The 21,659-nt window shown below is 40.5% G+C and overlaps 1 protein-coding gene across 5 annotated transcripts in view; it reads right to left on the bottom strand.

Moving 5' to 3' along the window:
• CCSER1 (coiled-coil serine rich protein 1) overlaps positions 1-21,659 on the bottom strand; it is a 711,885-nt gene that overhangs the window by 643,346 nt on the left and 46,880 nt on the right. For 4 of the 5 annotated variants that reach the window (XM_087737605.1, XM_087737607.1, XM_087737609.1 and 1 more), the window contains exon 2: positions 880-976. The gene's annotated coding sequence lies outside the window, so the exon portion shown is untranslated. Of the gene's footprint in view, positions 1-879; positions 977-12,375; positions 12,446-12,859; positions 12,901-21,659 lie in introns of those variants that run through there. The other variant, XM_087737606.1, reaches the window with a different exon arrangement.

Here is a 21,659-nt window from a genome sequence, read left to right as displayed (position 1 = left end):
AGTCAAAGAATAGTCTACACAGTATTCCATACGGAGGTCTGTGTCTTGGTCAAATACACAAAACATTACTTTGTAATACCTTTTAATTCTAAAATCCAGTTATTGCTGAAACTGAAGTGTTTACTCAGTGCCACAGTAGACAGACATTCAAATTTTGCTTTTTATGGTGTAGATTTTTGATGCACATTTTTGCATCTGGTATTACACAAGACAAAGTTTGATATACTGAAGGAAACTAAGTAAACTATTTTGAAAACATTTAATTGCAGCCAGAGTAATGGTGGATTATTTCAGGATCTGCTCTTCCTCAAGAGCTTGGCTACAGCTCACAGTTTCCGAGCTCCTGTGCTGAAACCAATGCAAATGAGGAACAGGCAAAGTGCAAACAAAACATTTTTCCTCTTATTAGCAATTTAAAAAGTTAATCAAATGGAAATAGTTTCCTTTCACATTGGTCTGCACCAAGATGTTGCAAAATGCAAATTAATCTCAAAAATATCTTAAAGTCATTTATTTAATTGCCAAAGAAAACAAAGAGGCCAAGTTTTTTATACTTGGGACTTATTCTTTCCACACAGGAGATCTTTGGAAAAAACATCCAACTATATGATATTAGGCCTTTATCTTGCCTACAGCAGTTGCATGAGTATAAAATACATAAATGTACAGGGTAAGAATTATTCAACAAGCTCTGTGTTTTATATATTACTGTATCTTGTCAAAAGAAACAAATTGCTCAACTTTCAGACAATTAATGTAACAGCAGAAAAAAACTCCACAACTGTTAAAACAGGTAAAATTGTCAAATCATTACACCAATGTCTCCAGAGACATCTACTCCACCAGTCCACCAGCTGAAAAACAAAACCCAGTACTCACACAAGTGTGCCGGAGTGCAGCGCATTCAATAAAGAGCAACCCTCGCTGGTGGTTTTGAACTCCAGTAGATGGAGCCGTGGATCTACTTTTTCATTGACTGCAAGTATGAAAAAGCAACAGTCAGTGCCTTTTGCATTTCTCATTGCCTTTGAGGCAAAATTTAGGACTTGAAATTATTTGTGAATTTTACCATTATCATAATTACATATACATACCAAAAGCTAATATATGCTTATTCAACAGAGAACTGTAATGTGTAGGCCAGTACAAACACTCCCTTTATAAATAAACAACCTGCTGCTACTTTTCAACGCTTTTTAAGCAAAGCTTTCCCAAAGATGTTCTCCTTAAAGACACACCTCCTAGAAACATCAAACAATATCTTCCACACAAAGAACAAAACTGAATTAGCTGTCTAAGTTTAAATTGGAGATGACATGACACATAGCCGAAAGGCCCCAACCTTAAATCAGAGTGGAACATCAATACTCGTCTGCTCCCTACCTCTCTCCTCCACAGCAGTATGATTTTTAGGTTGCACCCATAGTTTAAAGGAAGACGATACATTTTCTTTAATGCTTTGAATCAGGAATCATATACTAAAGCAAAACACACAGGACTAACACGTGACTCAAACTGTGAGCATACCCCATCCCTCACGTGAGCACTTCCATAAGTCAGGAGGCAAGGACCACATGATAGACGTAGGCTTTATAGACTAGCTGGCTCCAGACTTACACAGAAATTAAATTTACCCCAGGACACTACAAATACCCACAAAAACACATGAAAATAAACATTTTTAATTGTTGGTGAGTCAACTGAAGTCCTAATGCAGCCGATGCACTTGTAAGGAGCGGTCCTTTAGCCCAACAGGTAACATTGTAGCCTGTGGCTCCCACTCAAATCATTAAACTTCGATCATTTGGATTCCAGCACTATATTGTCCTCAGCATTTAAGCGTTACCACCTCCAATTTCATTCCAATATTATTTTTCTCTCTAGTGAGTTTGTGACTTGTTTTTAGCTGCATAGCTCCCAGAGGTCACTATGTGTGAGCAATCCCGTACACAGAGAGAACCTAAGAGCCTAAAAAAAGCCATTAAAATATTGTTTTACATTTAAAACAAAAGCAAACAAAGAAACACCTGCATATAAATGCTTAGGGCTTTATTTGTTATCAAGGATAATGTAACTGGCCTAATAGGGCCTTAGTGGAAACACTAGCAAAGCCAAATGCCTGTACAATAGAAGGCACTAGCTAAGAAAGGTGGGATTGTTGATACTGAAGCAATTTGTTTTTGCAGACAAAACAAGTGAAATTCCTTCTAATACACAACGGCTCCATTTGCTTTTGTGAGTAACACTCTCCCCTTTTCTTTCCTTGTGCGCGTAACCCTTGCAGCATGGTACAGAGCTGAAGAATTTATTCTGTGGAACAGCAGCCACAGCCATATTCTTGGTGCAAAATTTTATAAGCTACTACCATGTCTGCACTTGCTTGGAGTTTAATTTTTCTCAACAGTTTTACAAGCAAAAGAAGAATACCCAACATAAGGAGCTAGACCTCTAAAAAAATTATGTGTATCTACACATGCTCACACATACAACTCCACATGCTTTTTCCCTCTGCACTGAAAACTGATTGGGCAAAATAGCTTTTATATATCTGGAAATAGCTTTTATATATATGGAAAAAAAGAACACAGAGTCCAAGCACTGAGGTATCCTAAGGCAAGACATGAGATTTCTTTCAGTTTCCCGTGGCCGGCAGCCCAGGCCTATCGTTATTTTCAAATGCTCCCGTGCTTTCAGGAAGTAAGAGAGGAAGCAGGCAGATAAATTTGCAATAAACAAATCTGAAGCCACACACACATCAAAACCCCATCTCCCATTTTGACTGGTCTTGTACAAGTTGAAGACAGCTACTTCATAAGTCCATACTGCTATTCCCAGTGCTGGGATGAAATTAGAAGTGTAACAAACTTTCAAAGAAGAAAACAGGAGATAAGTTACCTCTATATGCTCTTTTGAGTTAAAATTAACCAGAAGGCAGATGTTAGCATGAGACAGGTCACATGTGACTCATTCTTTCATTCATTACCACTGGGTATGTAAATTCACCCCACTTGTACGAGGAGAACGGCGGGTTTACTAAAAGAGAACCAGGGAAACTGATCTCTAGAAACCCAGAGGCCACAGCTCTCTCCTGCCTACATTTAAATCATCCCCTACTTCAAATGCCTCTGTATCCCACCAAAGGTTACCTCAAAGCACTTCAGTACAACACACCAAATATTGGGACAGAAGTGAACCAATCTTACTGGTAGTCTTTCCACACACCCAGCAGCCAGTTACTCTTCAGTAAGAGCTAGGATCATCTACTGGCAAAAAGTTGACTGTGTGAAGAAGATAAACAACGAAGTTTCACCTCTCCAACAATGAGACACCAACAGGTCAGAAACAAGGCAAGGATCGCACCACAGTGAAGCAGCAGTCACATTCATGTGACTGGGTTTTGGTGTGGTGTGTTCTGTTGGTTTTTTGGCAGAGGAAAAAACCTATCTTTCCCCTATATCACCTACCTGGATTCTGGAGAAGTGTACAATGCATTTCTTACAACATCTGGTATTCACAATACTTATAGTTTAATTAGAAACAGTTACAAGTATAAATAATAACCTGGAAATAGAAGTACCAAAGAGTATATGCTTGCTTTGTCATTCAAATGTCATGGCATCCACTGCCCTAATTACCTTTCCCAAATGTGTTTGTAAGCAATGAATTATTCACTTTTAACAAGCAAAGTGGACTTACACAGGTCCCTGAGTGCACGTGGAAATTGTACCATAACGGGACAAAAAGACATTGACTAATGTGGAGACATCTTTGGTGGACAGAAAGATGGCAGTCTGGTGACTGGGTAGGATTCAGCAAGATCAAATGGCATGCTGCTTCCCTCACATCTTTCTCTCCTCTCACCCCCACTCATGATGCACATGGCAGCCTTTTTATGATGCTTAAAGATAGCAGAAAATCTTGCTCAACTAAGATTTTAAGGAAAATAATTATGTGTGAACTTCACACTAAATACAAGGATCTAGTCATAAACATGGGATATGTTCATTCATAGACAGCAATTTGGCTTTCAGCTGTATTTTATTTTAACTGAAAGGAAAAGCAACCTAGAAAGAATCAAGGATTTTTTTTTTAGTTCATGCAGGAAAAATAGGTGTAAGGTGCCCACTAGAGCACTGGCTCATTTGCACATCGGAAAACAGCAGATCTAGCATTTGCCTCAGCCCAGGACATTAAGAGAGGGAGAGACTCCTTGCCAGCCGTTTGCTCTGGAATTCAAGTAGAACAGATCACCGCTGTGCAAGCCGGCTGGTATTCTCACGAGGAAAATACCAGGAATAACACGGCCCTAGCTCTGTACCCATGGTGCACTGGTCACTGCATAAAATTTGTCGGTAGCACGAAGCAAAGCACCAATATTGGCTACAACTCCCATAAGCATTCAAAGCATCTCTATCAGCTCCCCCACAAAAAACCCCAAACAACTTCACTAAAATATTCTGCTGGCTCACAAGACGTCTTAAGTGTTTCTAAAGCACAATACAGCTGACTTGCGCAGTCAGTAGTGAATTCAAGTTGGGCTTGAATGTGCTCCTTCTAAAATCTGTCTTTCAAGGTATTAAAAATGCGTACTTCTTGCTCACTTCAAGCAACCATCTCATAACTGTCTCGGCACTACGCAGTCCCAGCAGAACTGCGAGTCTTTGTTCGTGCTCTCCCACGTCTATTCCCCTTATCTTCCAGAATCACAACTTCAATGTCATCAGCAATTTATTTTTTATGCTAAAGCTTCCTGCACGTTTCCCAGTCTTGCTGCTTTTCAGTCTCAAGTGCTGTCTGCTTCTGCTGTGTATATGGCAACCACAATGACAACACGGGCTGGGGTCATTTATTACCTCTGTCGCTGGCTGAACGTGTGACCTTAACTGCATTAAAACGGACCAAATCCTCATCTGTTGTAAATTCATGGGGCACCACTGAAGTGAATCATTGCTGATTTAAACCATTTGGCCTTTCATCCTTATAAGCCTCAGTCACCCCATCTGTAATTCTTCTTTAACTCTTGCAAAAGCAACACTTGCACATATATGATCTGATCACTCCTAGTACCTAGGCTCCCAGTTTAAGTGGATGGAAGCAGGATTTTGTTCGCATCTTTTTTTTTTTATGCTGACCAAGTACAGAATCCCTTAATGGATTATAATGAAAATTGATAAAACCCTAACAAATTAATCATGCAGTTCTGAAGATCCATACACCTGTGCTCCATTCCTACTTCTCCCTAAGCGTCTACTTAGAGCTGCTGTTGAAAACAGAGCACTGAGACGGAGGGACCCATGGTCCACCTTACATCCTCACAGTGAAAAGGACTGGGCAATAAGAACTCTTCCAGGGGATCCAGATAAGTGAAAGGATTTTTAAAATAAGATATAATTGATCAATGTGGCTAATAGTATTCATGAAAGCAAACCATGAAAGCTTTGCCTAATATTAAGCAGACTAATTTACAGATTGGTCTTTGATTAATAGTAAGGTAATTGTAGTACATCACTGTAGCAGCTGTTGACTATGTTACCACAAAATAATGTATCATTACCAGCAACAGGAGCAAGAATGCTCTTTTCCAAATTCCCCTAAGCTCAGCAGAAGAGAACAATTCCCAACTCGTGCCTTGAAAGAAGTCTGGTGGTGCAAAATGAACTGATAATCCTCAGACTGACTGTTCCAGGCAAGGTTCTCACAACTTACTAAACTCTAATGAAAGGGAACCACATGATTCTTGCTCCCTGCAGGTTTTACCACACACAAGATGCGTGCCTCGTGGGGCTGAATATTAAGTACATTCATAATCACCGTCCCCAATATTGTGTAATTTTATTATTTTAATTGCAAACTAATTGCTTTAGTTTCTTTATATGTTAATGTACTCCACTGGACACCACTTATAAGAATACATTTTTAGGAATCAATCATACTACATTTAGAAATAAATCATAATACTTATCACATTCTACTTAAGACGTCCATAAATCTTAGCAAAAACTCAGCCAATTCCCCTTTTGCTGTATTGAAATTAAAATTATTTCTAGATTAGATTTATTAGGGTCATTTCAATCTATCTTCTTACTAACAAAAACAACAAAAGAGAAGAAAACTCAAGACAACTGAATATATTCATATACTCAAATTCTGATTGCGAGTTATTAATCAAACATTAAAACACAGTGGCTCACATTTCTGTGGCAACGAGTATAGCACACTTAAGGAAAATCAGGTGGCATAGCAGTAACGCCCAGAACCACATACACCAAGTTTACACATACAGAGTAAAGACGGTCATTTTGTTTTGAAAACTGAAGGTTAGGAAGGTCTAAGCATAAAACTGAAGCCCACAAAGCAAGCACAGAAAGGGGAAAAAGCAACCAGTTTGCAAACTCAGAGCTGCCTAACCAGAAAAAAAACAGCATGGAAGTTCATAGGAGTCCTAGAAAAATAAACACCTAATCTCATTTGCTTTCCTCTGGATTTAGGAACCCAACTCTCTGGAAATTCACAGCTTGTAGTCACAAAGGTTCTCACGTGAGAACCTATCCCTCTCATCTAACATGTGGCTCATACTCAGGCATTGTAGTTGTCCCTGTAAAGGCAGCTTGAGACAACTAGACGGAAGGCTGCAGAAAAGTATTGCTGCATTATTAGAGAATTGTGATCTATTATACCAGGAATTTTTTTACCTAATAGATATTTTAACTTCATGTTAGAATTCATATTTTAGAAACAGCCAAATAAATTTATGTAGATGATACCTAACATTATTTAGGAGGATTTTATTAATTACAAAGTAAGCAAAATAATTTGTCAAATTAATTTTCTACAACTTTTTCACATAAATCTTCGCTAAAATTATTCACATCAATATAACGCCTTACAAACTCAAGACAATTCTAATAGTCAGCACTGTATTTGGGGCCGGGGGGGGGGGGGGGGGGGTGCGGGAAGTGACCTGTCCACAGTTACTGTCAAAATCAGGTTTCACACTCAGGTCGGTACTGAGGTCAAATACTACATCTGATTCCCAAACAAATACTTCTCCCAGGCACCCCCATTAATACAAAAGATGTTGTAGCAAGGTGAAGGAGATGGGGAGCGGTGAAAAGCAACCCTTTGGGAAGAATCACGGGCAAGGAGAAATACTGATTACATTAAGGGAGAGTGTTTCCTGAAAAAGGAAAGCTGTATGGTGCCTGCTATGAACAAACGACCAAGTTTGTTTCATTCAGGTTGTCTGAGAAACAAGAAAGTGTACACATAGGCCCAAAATGGGTGAAAACAGTTCTTTCAGTTAAGATATTCAATTAATAATCTTTTAAAACTGCCTTTTGTTCTAAAGTTTATTCCGTTACCGTATTGCCTCCCATAACCAAGGCAATCACCTGTTACCTGAACCTCCCTCCACCACCATTTTCAACAGTTTTGAACAATTATCCCCAAAACTGATCAGAGCAGGTGACAGTTAATCTTATCAGGTAACACTTTTACTGTACGTTCCTGGATGTCTCCGGCGTGCCTTGTCACTGTTAACCAAAACAAAGCTGTACAGTTCTCAAGGGTCCTTAATCAGACTCCATCATTATGTCCAAGTTGGTATAATTTGCTCCTCTTTATCATCAAATGTAACTCTCAAAGCTAGTCTTATTTTCTGAAAGATCAGAAACACTTGCGAAGGCATTTTTATAAAAGCTAGTGTTTTAAGTCAGTCTTGGAAGTCCAATCAAAACATTAATTTCTTAGCAGGGTCCAATCCATTTGTACTCTGCCTCCTGGTTGGGATGACAGAGAGCAGAGATGACTACATCATGCCTACAAGTTTGGTAGGAAGACAAATTGCTATTTCTTTACAACATGTTCCCTCACATCTAAGAAACACAGATCTGTAGTCCACATTTTGCCTCCAACGATTTTCAACATATAAAAAAAAAGTTCAGCAAATAAACAGACAGCAAATTGGTTAGCAAGGATGCCAACAGCAACAGAGAAATGATGACAGAAATAATCTCTTATGTGAATTCAGAGTGGGCTGTCTGGAGACCTATCTCAAGGCAGAGGAATACAGAGAACAGGTAAGGCAGTATCCTAACAGGAGAGATGCCTATTGAAATACAGAACTGCTCAGAAACTCAGGGAAGAAATTCAACTCTCCTCTTAACCTAGAGAGAAGATAAGTGTCTAGAACAGACAGTTAAAAAGCAGCTGGAAAATGCAAAATAAAAAAAAAAAAAAAGGTTAATAAAAGACACAAAGATGGAAAAAAAAAAAAGAGAAGTTTGGTGATAAAACCATGTTCGAACAAGGAAGAGTCCTAAAGTCATCCTTTTTTTTTGTTTGTTTATTCCATTGAAAGATATCGCACAGGAGAGTTTACTGATTGCTTAATGACATTCTCTCAGAGCCAGTCAAACTCAACTGGAACTTACAAAAAGGACCTTCTGAACAAGCGTGCTACAAGGTTTGATTTTTCTTGTGCTAACTCATAGATGCTAATTCAATTCTGCCAAGCACTTAAGCACATGCTTGACTTTAAGAATGAGAATAATCTCATCCCTATTCAGTAAAACACTTAAAAGCACACACTTAACTTTCAAAACATGAGTGGTCCCATTGACTTCAATGGGCCATGAGCACAATGCCGAGTGCTTTGCTGGATCAGTGTACAAGGACATAATTTAGACCCCCTTCACTGGATGAGCTGGGCATCCTGTGTCTTGCCATTTCATAATAAAAGACAGAATAGTAGAACAAACTTTAAAGGGTAAAATTAACTGTATAGTAACTGTAAACCAAATTGCCCTATTCTGAAAGCTTTTTAGGGTTATTGTAAAAGCTGAAACAAATTCTCAGTATATTTTATACAGTAAGAACACATGAATATATTATTTTCTTAAACTTATGCACAAGCCTAATTGCTATGCAGGCACAATTAAGAAGATCTAAGAAATGCAAAACCAAGATACCATATGGTTCTCAGTTCCAAAAATCAGAGACATAGAAGCAGATTTCACACACTTGTCTGTGAACACAAAACTCCGATTAAAAGACAGCTAAAGACAGCAGATCTCCATGCCTTCCTGAGTTTTTTAAACACAGTTTTGAATGCATAAAAGAGGTGTCAAAAAACAAGCCTGGGTATTTCCCAATTGCTTCAATCACTACTAATAAGTAAACAGTTTGCACACTAATTATTTAAAGGTTAATAATTTCAGGTAAAAAAATTATTCAGAAGCATACATTACTCCATTTCTGCCTATATACTTATGAGATACCAACATTTGTATATCGCTCTGACTCTATACAGATCTGAGGTTTTGCTGATTTAGTTACGCTCTTTTGAGATAAGTAGTTTTGCACATTGTTCATTTTACACAAGCATATTTTCGCTGCTTTAGTAGCACTGGTGAGTCTGAAGAAAGTTTGGGGAGGGAGATATTAGTAAACAGGAGAGAAAATTCAGAAAATTAAGTGGTATGACCTCATTTACAACATAAGCACTCACAGCTGAGTAACTACAAGCCCACAGTTGAAAGTTTTGGACAGCTTTAAGTTTTAGCTCATGATACCGTCTATTCGTGCCTTACTCCATCACACCCAAGCTCTACAATATTAAATAGCAATAGTGCTTCCATACTTTCAAAGTGGCCTACAGATATCAGGAAGCGTGTTGTGAATACAAACATACAGTCTCTCAGCTGTTGCAAAAGCAGTTATTACCCATCCTTTCTCCATGGCCTTCAAGTGATCAGATAACAAAACTCACACTCCCAGCAGTAAATATTACTCCTATTGCAGCTTGTATTACAAAGGCTGGTCCTTCCCATTATAAGGGCTTGCTTTTACATATTCAATAATTTTAGCTTATTCTGCTTAGATGTATCTGATTCAAAGTGGAAAATGTCAGTCAGAAAGCCTTGCTGCACCTGAAAAAGAAGCCAGCAACTGATTCATTACAGTCAATGGGTCAATGTCCAGGTGGATACCAGTAATGAGTCATGGCCCTCAAGGGTCCGTACTGGGACCAATGCTATTTAATATCTTCATCAACAACATAGTGGGATTGAGTGCACCCTCAGCAAGTCTGCGGATGACACCAAGCAGAGCAGTGCAGCTGATATACTAGAGGGAAGGGATGCCATCCAGAGGGACCTTGACAGGCTTCAGGAGTGGGCCCATGCAAACTTCATGAAGTTCAACAAGGCCAAGTGCAAGGTCCCGCACATGGGTCAGGGCAATCCCCAATATCAACACAGACTGGGGGATGAATGGATTAAGGGCAGCCCTGAGGAGAAGGACTTGGGGATACTGGTGGATGGAACACTGGACAGAGGAGGGCCACAGAAATGATCAGCAGGCTGAACACCCCTCCTATGAGAGATTTGGGGTTGTTCAGCCTTGAGAAGAGAAGGCTCCAGGGAGAACTTATTGCAGCCTTTCAATACTTAAAGGGGACTTATTAGAAAGACAGAGAGAGACTTTCCACCAGGGCTTGTAGTGACAGGACAAGGGGCAACAGTTTTAAACTGAAAGAGGGTAGGTTTAGACTGGACATAAGGAAGAAATTTTTTATGATGAGGGTAGTGAGACACTGGAACAAGTTGCCCAGAGAAGCTGTGGATGGATGCCCCATCATCGGAAGTGTTCAAGGCTGGTTGGACTGGGCTTTGAGCAACCTGATATAGTGAAAGATGTCCCCGCCCATGGCAGGGGGGTTGAACCAGATGATCTTTAAAGGTCCCTTCCAACCCAAACTATTCTGTAATTCTGCCCAGTTCCCAGAGCTGCAAAGTGTGGAAAGGCATCTAAAACCTGTCAGCTGCACAAAGCCTGCAAGAATAACTCTACAATGCAAAAGACTGTATGCTTGTGTCAAACTCCAGGTGCCCCAAAACTGATTTTGAGACATGTAGCTCTTGAAAAGTCCCTTATGGAGCAATGTAAAAATGAAAATAAGCCAGCGACATGATTCAGACTCTGCACACTAGGAAGTTAAACATCGTCTCTTTAGAACAACTGCTTAACACGGCTGCTGAACCAGGGCCTCCTACGCCGTAGCACAACATCTGAATGTATTCCCAAAACACAGCACATTTACATCTGAATACAAAAACATCTACTGATCTCCATATATTGTAATTTTCATGTACTCCTTGATCTTTTTGTTTCTTACATAATGAAGTTTTCAAACTGACACAAACTAGTAAGTTAAAAGCCAGAATGGGGACACTTAAGCTGCTGTAATTACCAGCTTCTGCGAATAAGAACTCATGTTAATACCAGAAATGAGCATACTTCCTCAACAGTGAATCTCTTTGCATATTTGCAGCTCTCCTTGTATTTTCATGAATTTGTTTTCCAGAAATGGAATGTGTTCTTTGATTATTCTTCTTCAGAAAAGAGACCAAATTATCTAACCAAATGCTCTACTACTTATTAAACACATAAACAGGGAATGTTCTGTTAGAAGATGTAAACTGCAACCAAGATTCAGAAGAATAACGTCAGCTGAATTCCAACAGTGGCAGTCAGATTAAGCAACCTTATCTTGAAACTTTGAAGCAACCTTCTAAGTTCTGGTGTAGTACACCTAACTTGTTATTCTTGCGGGGATATGCACAGATGGCATAACCAAGACATGGATAGCATGAATCAGGAGCAAGCACACACTGTCTAGAAGTCTCACCAGGATGGTGAGTATATTAATACTTAGCCTAGTAGCTCTCATTAGTCCTAACTGTCAATTGCATGTGTTAGACAATAAGCAGTTACTTTGCACTTGAAAAATCACACATTTAAGCAAGCATCCTACTTGCAGACTCTCTTTGCACACTGTAAAAACAATGCTAACAAAATGACATGGAGAGAAGGAGCTACAGTCCACAGAGGGGAAATGTTTGGAAGTAATGAAAAGCAGCTCTGTTGCCAGACAGCAAACTGCCAACTTCAGAGCAAGCAAACCAACCTCTCTCCTTTAGCAGAGCAGGATGTATTTTGTATGAAATTTCTAGAACTTCTAGAAGTATTACCAAGAAATTGAACTAGTGACATCACTGTGCCATCTGCCAGCTTGGATGAGGTACTCAAAAACATCTGATGCACAGCAGTCTTAACTAGTCAGTCTTACTGAGATTTTTTGAAAAAAATCACAATTCTGTGCAGAGGGACAATGAGTACTTTTAAAAATCTACTATATCTGACTACTGTTAACATAGGCTGTAGCAAAAAGCTACATAAATTTCATGAGATAATTTCACAGTGTTACATTCAATGCCTTTATGCTGCTCAGTGATGACATAGGATGGCAAGAGCAAGTCTCACGCATTTTCTTCTGTCAAGAGCGTATGTCACAAAGGCAAGTCTCACACATACCACGTGCAGGAGATGACGAAGAAACGAGGTAATAATCCTCCAGCATCTGACAGGGACCAGACAGTGTGACCTAGTAAAGCAAAATACTGAATGGAAATGAAGTCTTTTCTTAAAAAGAAAAATGCTGCTAAAAGAAGCTTCAAGATAGTTTTTCTTCTGCAATTTGTGACAAAAGTATCTAGAACTAAAAGAAGAAAAAAAAAAAAAGAGCTTATTATTTCAGAAGCCATTTATTATTTGGATTAGATCAGTGCCTGCAGGTCCTGTCTCAGGCACCCTATGGTACACGATACACCTATATTTAAGAAAATATGGTCTATGCTTTAATGGGCTTACAACTCAAATACAAACCAGATATCTGAACTTAACAAACAAAGGTGCAAGATGAAATTAAAATAATGGTTTACAAACTACGGTTATTTTGTCACAGTATGAAGTTTTCTATTGTTGTTCTAAGTTAGTCTTACAAACAAGAATTACATACCACATAGACTGCTGATGGAAGTCAGTAGAAATTGGTCTTCCTTCTCCTCTGCCTTGACTCTAAGGATAACACAGATATTTTGTAATCTTTTTTAGTTAGCCACAACCTCTTCTTTCATGTTACATTAGGTTTTCTTCTCACCACTTATAATTCAGATCAGGATTTCTTCGTTCTTCTTATAGTCAACCAAAAGGCTTAACAAAATACAGGAGATATCTGTTGGTTAGCACACCTTTTGGTCTTTATCTTCCTATCTGCATTCACTGAGTACCTCGAGTCAGTGGAATATCACTGAATTTCCCCTGTTTCTTCCTCTCACTGACTTTTGCCATTCCCTACTAAATCTTCTGTGCAGACCACAGTCACTGAGGGATTCCAAAAGTGTCCCTTCAGACATACTTTTAAAGCCTTTAATTGCCTGTGTTGCTTCCTAGTTAATGCCCAATTATCAAATCAACAACAACAAAAAAACCCACAAACCTTTGTAGTTGCTTTACATATATGAAATTTAAATTTTTGATGCATGTTTTTGAAAGATCATGTATCTTACTTTGTCTCCTTCTTTCTGTCTTTAGCCTAGCTGGAAAGTGGATAGAGTCCTTTAACTTCCATCACACACTGAAAATTATACTATTCCTGTATTACTTTTCCCATAACAACATCAATAAAATTAACAACTCTGCTTTAGTCCCAAATTCCTGTCAAGCATGGCAGAGACTGCACTCTGTATTACCTCTTAACCTCCTTACTGCTCTAATAAGTATGTCCAGGGTTGCAACATTTTCTGGCTATGGGCCAAAGGCCATTCTGTAAAATATTATCATGGTTTTTCTTTCAGTCTGTTCTTTTGATCCAATCACGAACTATTTTAGAAGAGACGGCTAGCTGAAAAATAGTTTTAGCTCCAGAAAAGTCAACTAACAGCAGCCCACATTCTCACAAGTTACTTTCCCTTTGTTACATACACGCCAAAAACACAAAACATGCAATTCTTCACCATGCTACAATATTAAATATATATTCTCTCAGATCCCTATGGTCAGGTCTCAATTTCTCTCTTAGATTTTTCTCTGTCTTAGAGCAATGGGGCAGGACATGGCTTTTCTCATGTCAAGACTCTAGCTGACTGCTTGTATGCTCTACCTCATCCTTGACTCAGAACTCTCCAAGTTCTTCACAACAAAAGTCAAGCAAAACAGACACATACAACATTTTTACAACAACAACCGCAAATACGATCATGGGAATTATTTTATTCACTACTTCTTCAAATTAAACTTTTGTTATATTACTGTACATATTACATCAGGATGCACCAAAAGGCACAGGCAAGTGGCTGGGTTGCACCAGAAGGCACTTGGAGGATCCTAGGGCACCAGGAAAAGGGAAGGACCACCCTGGGGTGCTCCGAGAGACACACAGAGGCCCCTGGGCCACAAGCAAAGTTCAGACAAGGCCTGCATTCACCTGCCAAAATGCATACAGGGGCTGCTCAGGTCTATAGAAAGGCACACAGGGAGTCCTGGGACACCCCAAAAGGCATAGCACATGGGCCAAGCCAGGGCCGTGCTGGCCGGGTCAAGGCCCAGTGTGGGACCCACAGCCCTCAGCAGCAGAGCCCAAGGCCCAGCCTGGAGGCGTGCAGAGGGCGGCCTGTGGAGGTGAGGGCAGCCCTGAAGCGTTGCTGGGGGGCAGCAAAACCACATGCAAGTGCCCAGGCAATGCCCCTGCCCTGGCACAGCTCCTCCTTCCTGAGTACTTGGGAGCACTGCCCAAAGCCCCTAGGGCTCAGGCCGACTCCCCCAGTGGGGAGACAGGGCAGCAGGCTGAGATATCCAGATGCTCGGACCCTCTGTCCTTGCCTCAACCTTCTGCCTACTGGGTGCCAGGCAAAGGCCTTGCAACATCACAGGGCATTTGGTAGCAACGTGGTGGGTTGACAGCTTATGCCATCACCCTCTCATTGCACAGACACTGGCGCTGCTGGTGACTAGATGAGCTCAGCTTGAGGTGATGGCGACAGACTGTGCAGAGATTGCAGCTCATCAGGGAGCAGCACAATGCTCAGCCTGGGGCTCTCCCTGGTCCTCACTCTCTGCGTGGCCTCTCTCTTCCCTGGCAGCCTCAGCTTTTCCAGCCGTACCGCCTGGGCCACAGTCATATGGGATGTGCCTCCCCAGGACCTGGAGCAGCCAGGCACTGGCACAGGGAACCAGTGCTCCTACCGGCCCTGCCCAGTGGAGCAGCTTCAATCCTCCTCTGCCCGGATGGGTATAACCCTGGGGTCCCTGAAGGTGGCCTGTTTGACCTGCTCAGCCCTGTGCCTGCTACTCAGCAGGGTTTTGTTTGTATGCTGCATTTGCTGAAGAGCCAAGAGATGCACAAGAGAGGTGAGTGATGGGGGTCAGGCAGGTGGGATGGTGCCAGGTCACTGAGAGCCAGGACCCGCCAAGGCCTTGGGCCAATAATGCATAGGACAAGGACTAACAGCCCATGTGAAGAAGAAAGCCTGGGCAGGCACCAAAGGTCCTCTACCTCTTCCCCAGCCCTTTGCACGCCCTGAGGATGCAGAGGCGGGTCTCTGCCACGGAGGAGGAAACGAGGGCAGGCTGACCCACAAGAGGAGCAAGACAGAGCCTGCCTCAGGTCATCTTCGCACAACCTGCTGCCTGGGGCAGCCCAGCCAGGCCTGAGTTTTGCCAGGAGAGCCAAGCCCAGCCAGAGAGGTCTCAGCCCTCTGAGACCCCTGCCCCTTTCATGGTGCTCTCTGCCCTCTTGTTTCCAGGAGATGGGTCAGACACCCTCAGCTTCTCCAGGGACATGCTGCCAGGGTGATTGCTCCTGCAAGAACTATGAGCCGATCTGTCAACTAAAGGAAAATCCTGACTTGATGAAGAGGTACCTGAGGCACCCGCACCACTGCTACCTGTAGGAGGTCATTCTCCAGAGACAAGAGAAGAAAATGTGGGAAGACTTGGAAGAGGAAGAGACACATTTGTCTGCTTGACCATACATCCACAGCTCCAGCAAGGCTCGGGGAGGGAGGACCAGGACATTGCAGGGGATGCAGCGAACAATGCTGTCCCCGTGCACGGGGACATCTCCAACAGTAAGTGTTTTATATGTAACCAGCTCCAAGCTAAACGTAACATCAAATGAATGCTCAAAGATACAGAGGCAAGTTACTCTGCACAGGACTTCTGGACAGATTTTGTCAATATGACACAGTAGCTCTGCAGAAAAAAAAAATATATATGCAACATATTTTGGTTTTTAAGCAATAATTTTACCATATCAACACGCTTCTGCAACTTGTTTCCCTGACTGAATCATTGCTGTTAATTTACAAGTTCATTATATATAAAGATTTTGGGTTCCACCTCAAGTTCAGTTATTTGAATCCTTCATCAGTGCTTCAGTAGTTCAGAGTAAGCAATGCATCAGGATGAAGTCTGGAACATTTTTTTTAATACTCATTTTCTTATCATAATCCTAATTTCAGTGCTGAGTATTTTGAGATATATCCATTCCAGTTGGTTTGAGGGAGAACACCTCCACTAAAAGACAGTTATTTCAAACAAGAAAGGGGCTGTCTCTTCTTCTGTGCAGGCCATGGCCCAAAAGCACTCCAATAACATTTTACATCCAATGGTCAAGAGTGTGAAATTTTTAAATATCACTCCCGAATACAACTGATACAGGATTTTGTGTTGTATCCTCAGAAGACACTTTGAACACCACAGTGGCCAAGTAAGGCAAAATAATCGAAGATGCAACACAGAAATCTATTGAAAATTTGTCCACAGAGAAAAAACATGCCATTTGTTCCCATTTATTGCACTCTTGATAACTTTGTTTATAACAAAGAAATAAGTATTCAGCCTTGACTAGTTCTCAATTAGATAAGGGATAGAAATCAAACATCTACAGCCTGCAAAATTACTAGCAAGGAAAGATTTGACAATTATTGATTAGCTTAAGCAGAATTAAAGAAAAAAAAGAAACAAGTCACGGATTTCTAACGCACCATAAATGGACTGTGAAAAGAGACAATAACACTTTGTAGGGAATAGATCAAGTTTCACACTTGACAAAAACTGCTAAAAGAGCTTTTATAGTTAAAAAAATATTGAATAAAATGGAAGTCGTCTGCCTTTTCTTACAGCTTTGGTACTATTTTCAAGAACTTCAGAACTGAAGTCCCATAAGACTACATATATCTCTAGCAAAGGGCTATGTAAGAAAGTTGTAAGATCATCAGTTTTCCACTGAAGGAAACATTATACACATTTCTACACATTATACACACAATAGACATTTCTTCCATAGAACTGTAAGGATGAATTGGAAAAAGGAAGTTAACCAATCAATTTTTCAGGAGGCTATAAAGGCTAACATACTATTCACAACAAACAATACAAGATTCCTCTTGCAGAGCACGACTAGATAAATTTATGGAACATGACTAGGAAAAATTTTAACTGACATTTTAAAAAATTATCCTATTATAACCAGTCAATTCCTTTCCACTTCCCACAGCAAGGCTGATTCTAGTGGACTTTTAATTCAGATTATATTCTTCAGACTACTCCAAGGCTGAGCTGATCGATCAAAACTTGCAGTGGAAATCTGGCCTTATCCCACGTTCCCATTATCTTGCATCCTGTTCTGACACAACTTTATACCTACCTTCCATCTCCTCAGTATTCAATGGTATTAGGAAGCAAGCAGCTTCCATCAGCAGAGAAAACTGGAGTTAACATCCAGTACCTGGAATTCCCTTTATTAATGAAATATATAGTATTCAAGAGGGGTAAAGAGACTGAGGAGACAATGTCTTTCAGTATTGCCTCCAAGGTGGTACCCTGTCATTTAACAGATGCTATGCCCCTGGGCAGCTCCCCATCAACCCTGCAGCTGCGGCTGTCCTTGCAGAAACATTAGTCTTCAAGACACCTGTGGTGTTCCCCTGCATCTCCACGGTGCCTTGTGTGATCTTGGGGAAGTCAGCTAGTCGCTCAAGCATTAAAATGGATAATCCTTTCAGGATATTGAAAAGATTTAATGCAATGTCTATAGAAAAGCTCTAAAATCTTGAAGCGGCAAACCCTTCTGAAACACAGGCACAGCGAACTGTGGGGACAAACAGCACCACAAAGAAAAACTGCCTTACGAATGGAACACAAATTAATTATGAATAATTTTAGTATTATCCGCAACCCTCAAGTGGGAAAGTTCTGTTGCTAATTGTTAGACTGTACATCTGTTGTTTGCTGAGAACATATGGTGCAATTTTAACGGGAACTGCTGACTAAGGGAATACAGCACTTTATTTGGATAATAAAGCATAACTTGAGAAGCACTTGCACTGTTCATCATTTGCACTAACCACATACAAGTTGCTCTACCATTAGGTATCAGGATTTGGGCACATATTTGCATGGCCCTGGTTTGAACTGTTCACTCTACATCTGTATTTTTTTCCTTTCTGAATACGCAGCTAGGACCCAAAGTCACTCAACAGACCAAATAATATAGCAGTAAAGAACATCTCTCTCTCTGGATTAGTTGACAACAGCAGGCTAACCTCCAGAGAAAATAAGTATTTTTAAAATTTTTTTTTTTATCAAACCAAAGATAATTCTAAAAAGTCTCTGGGTGACAGGACCAGACTTATGATCTGTCCTGAAAGTCTGTACTGAACTCTACGACCAAAATATGCCCATCAAAAACCTGCTAATTTGTGTGTGCTAACCAATTTGAAATGTATAAATGAGTGTAAATTGTTTCATTTTTACTTGAACCTCTTATTACTCCAGTCCTCTACCACCACCCATTCTTCAGCATGCAAGACACCCCTGTGTTTATTTGAGCAGATGAATCATCTAATTTGACACAAAAGCAAGTGGACATGTTGGACGCTATGGATTAGTCCTACCATGTTTCATCTACTTTCAACAGACAAAAAGGATATCCAGCATCTTACTGCTCCTTTTACTAACGCTTCTGTTTTCCTTACATTCTTGCAATGAATTACAAAGGATACATTTTCGTCTTATTCAGCTTTGACAGATTAGCAGTCTGAATTTGCCAAGCACAGGAATTCAGCGTTCCACAATTTATTGAATGAGGAAGTCATTAGCAGGTCAAAGCTCAAATGCTGGCATGCTTGCTTAAAGTTATTTTCATTCTTACAGAAATACTTCATAGGCATGCAATGCACGTGGCACTTTCACGCACTTGCTCCTATCTGATTTGAGGAAACCGTATGCAAGGAAATATTTGCAGTATTCAGGCCGATAGGTTACATTAACTGTTATGGTCTCATCTTTATCCATTGTGACTGCAACTTTAAGAATCTCCTTTTATACAGAGGATCTGAAGAAAGTTAGAAACAAAAGGCAGACACACCCATGAAACAGAGAAGGCAGCCAACTATGCAGACTTTAAACTTTGCTCAGGAAGATGGCTATTAGAATACGAGGAACAAAATACGCAGGAATTTTAAATGGAACATACAAGGAAAGTGAGGTTTAGGAACAAGGTTACTAAAAACAGAGGTGGAACCAAACTATCAAAGTATTCCTAAAGATACATAGGAGAGATGGTTGGACAGGCAATTCAGGTTGTATTGAAAATGTAACTAAAAGTTATTTAATATAATAGAGTATTATAGATAGTGTATTACGGCCCAACGCAAAACTTTCAGCCCACAAAAATAAAGCATTGCGGGAAATTTCCACACCAAGATACTGGTAAAAATCCAGAAGCTTAACACCAGCCTTTCTGCAGCTGATTTTAAGCTGTTACTTATGTATCTGTACTTGTAATACATCTAACTCCATTGCTTTAATCCAGACCAGCTGAAGTTACATGGCAATAGCAAATCATCGAGTGCTAATCCTACCTCTGATCAGCCAATGCATACACGTCATCTGCAATCACTAAAAGGTGCTGTGGAAGAATAAACTGTTGTTTGAAAGAAGAAATCAATTTTATGTTTTTATTCCTCTCTGTTCCTGCAACTCCTGCTCTGGCCGCCTTCTCTTCAAGCTACTTTATATTGTGTAAAGTTTTCAAGCTGGGGATGGCAGCACAAGGCCCACACCTGCATGGCTGCTACCGGTCTGGTCCTGACACCTGTCCATTGCACCAGGAGAACTCTTCTGCACTATGCTCAGGGACCTGCTCCAAAACGACTCCCCAGCTTCAGCCCATAACATCTAGAAGACCTCCAAAAGCTTCACAAGTGAATAGCCAGAGTGACAGCTATAATCCACAAGTTCTGACAGAAACAGAAGTGACAGATCTGACCAAACAGCACAAACCTGGGTTTCCCTCTGCAACTTCTGAAGCTGAGACTAATATAAAGGCAGCACATTGAGTTTTTGGAAAGGCAGTATATACAGAAGGCACTGTAGCAAAGCAAAAGTAATCCCTTTAGACACTGACATTTCAGGGCAATGCGGAGTGTGTCCAGGTGATACCAGTGTAACATAATATTAGCAGCTCATACTCCTTCTGCAGAGATTATGAAACTACCAAATCTCAGTGCTGTGAACAGGAGTGCTGAAATAAGTAAAGCAGATCAAGTGAAAGACTTAGACAAGACATTATATAAAAATCTATCTTTTCACAACTAAGACTGTTTAATAGTTTCAAGGGTTGCTGTTGACAGACATAAGTAAAAGGCAATGTTGAATCAGAGAAGGGAAGGCTTGTAAGGTGGGCCAGGAATACTTACTTGAGTCATTCCCCCATTTAGGAATGGGGTGTACAGGAACACAATACCAAATAGGAATTATTTCCAAGGCAATAACTGGAAGAGAAGCTGGCAACAATTCCCTGATGCTCTGTTTTGGGCTACATGAACTATTTTGTCTCTTTATTTGAGGGAGGGAGAAATACTTCACAGAAATAAAAACCCTCAGACAAGTTCCTATTCTGATACCCTCTCCTTAAATTGCATGGGAAAAGCCAATTGGAAAGTGTAACTCATTAAGCTGTAAATTATTAATCTGTCAGTAAAAAGTCAAATCAGCCCCTACTTCTGAGAATATATGCATCCCCACTATGAGGAAGGAGGAAATATTTATTGTACTGACAAACATCTGAGCAGAACATGCCAGGTGCAGCAATGGCACAAAGGCATGAACAGCTACAACGCTCTCGAGACAGGATGGTCGCAGGCATGCCACAAGAGGATAATATCGGACATCAACTGAAACGACATCAACCTGGCAGGGTTCAGCAACAAGGGTCCTACATCTGTAAACACAGTCCACAATTCACAATCAGAACTGCCTGAGGCGCAACAGGACATACAATAACAAAGTGCGCAACTCATACCACTTTATACAAGGAAGGGCAAATTATATCCAATTATACCTTGCTTGCCCATCTGCCCACATCATTTAAGGTTTATGTGTTATTATATCACTTCTACTTCAAAATCGGAAGCAGCTTTGTTTTGTGCCCACACTTTACAAGTTCAGGCACACTGAACTCTATCTGAAACACAGATGTTAATTATCCAATAGTTTGGATCTTTCTATTACATAGAAGACAATAAAATACACCAACATCTTTTGACCCAAAACCAGCACTTGCTAGTGTAACAGTGGCTATGACTGTCAGTATATTTGGGATTGAGTCAAAGACCTCAGGAACTAAAAGCATGTATTTCTTTAGAGCAAATCCTTTGGCTGCAGTTAAATCCTTTGGCTGCAGTTTGGTCTGGTGAGCCATGCAGAAATTCAGTTCTTCCACAGACGGAATCTAAAACACATGCTGACAAGCT

Source organism: Nipponia nippon, unplaced genomic scaffold (assembly GCF_047370975.1).
Source record: "Nipponia nippon isolate SJK-2023a ecotype South Korea unplaced genomic scaffold, ASM4737097v1 scaffold_6, whole genome shotgun sequence".
Taxonomy (NCBI): Eukaryota; Metazoa; Chordata; class Aves; order Pelecaniformes; family Threskiornithidae; genus Nipponia; species Nipponia nippon.
Note: the sequence above shows the minus strand (reverse complement) of the source record. Positions and strands in the feature narration are given on the sequence as shown.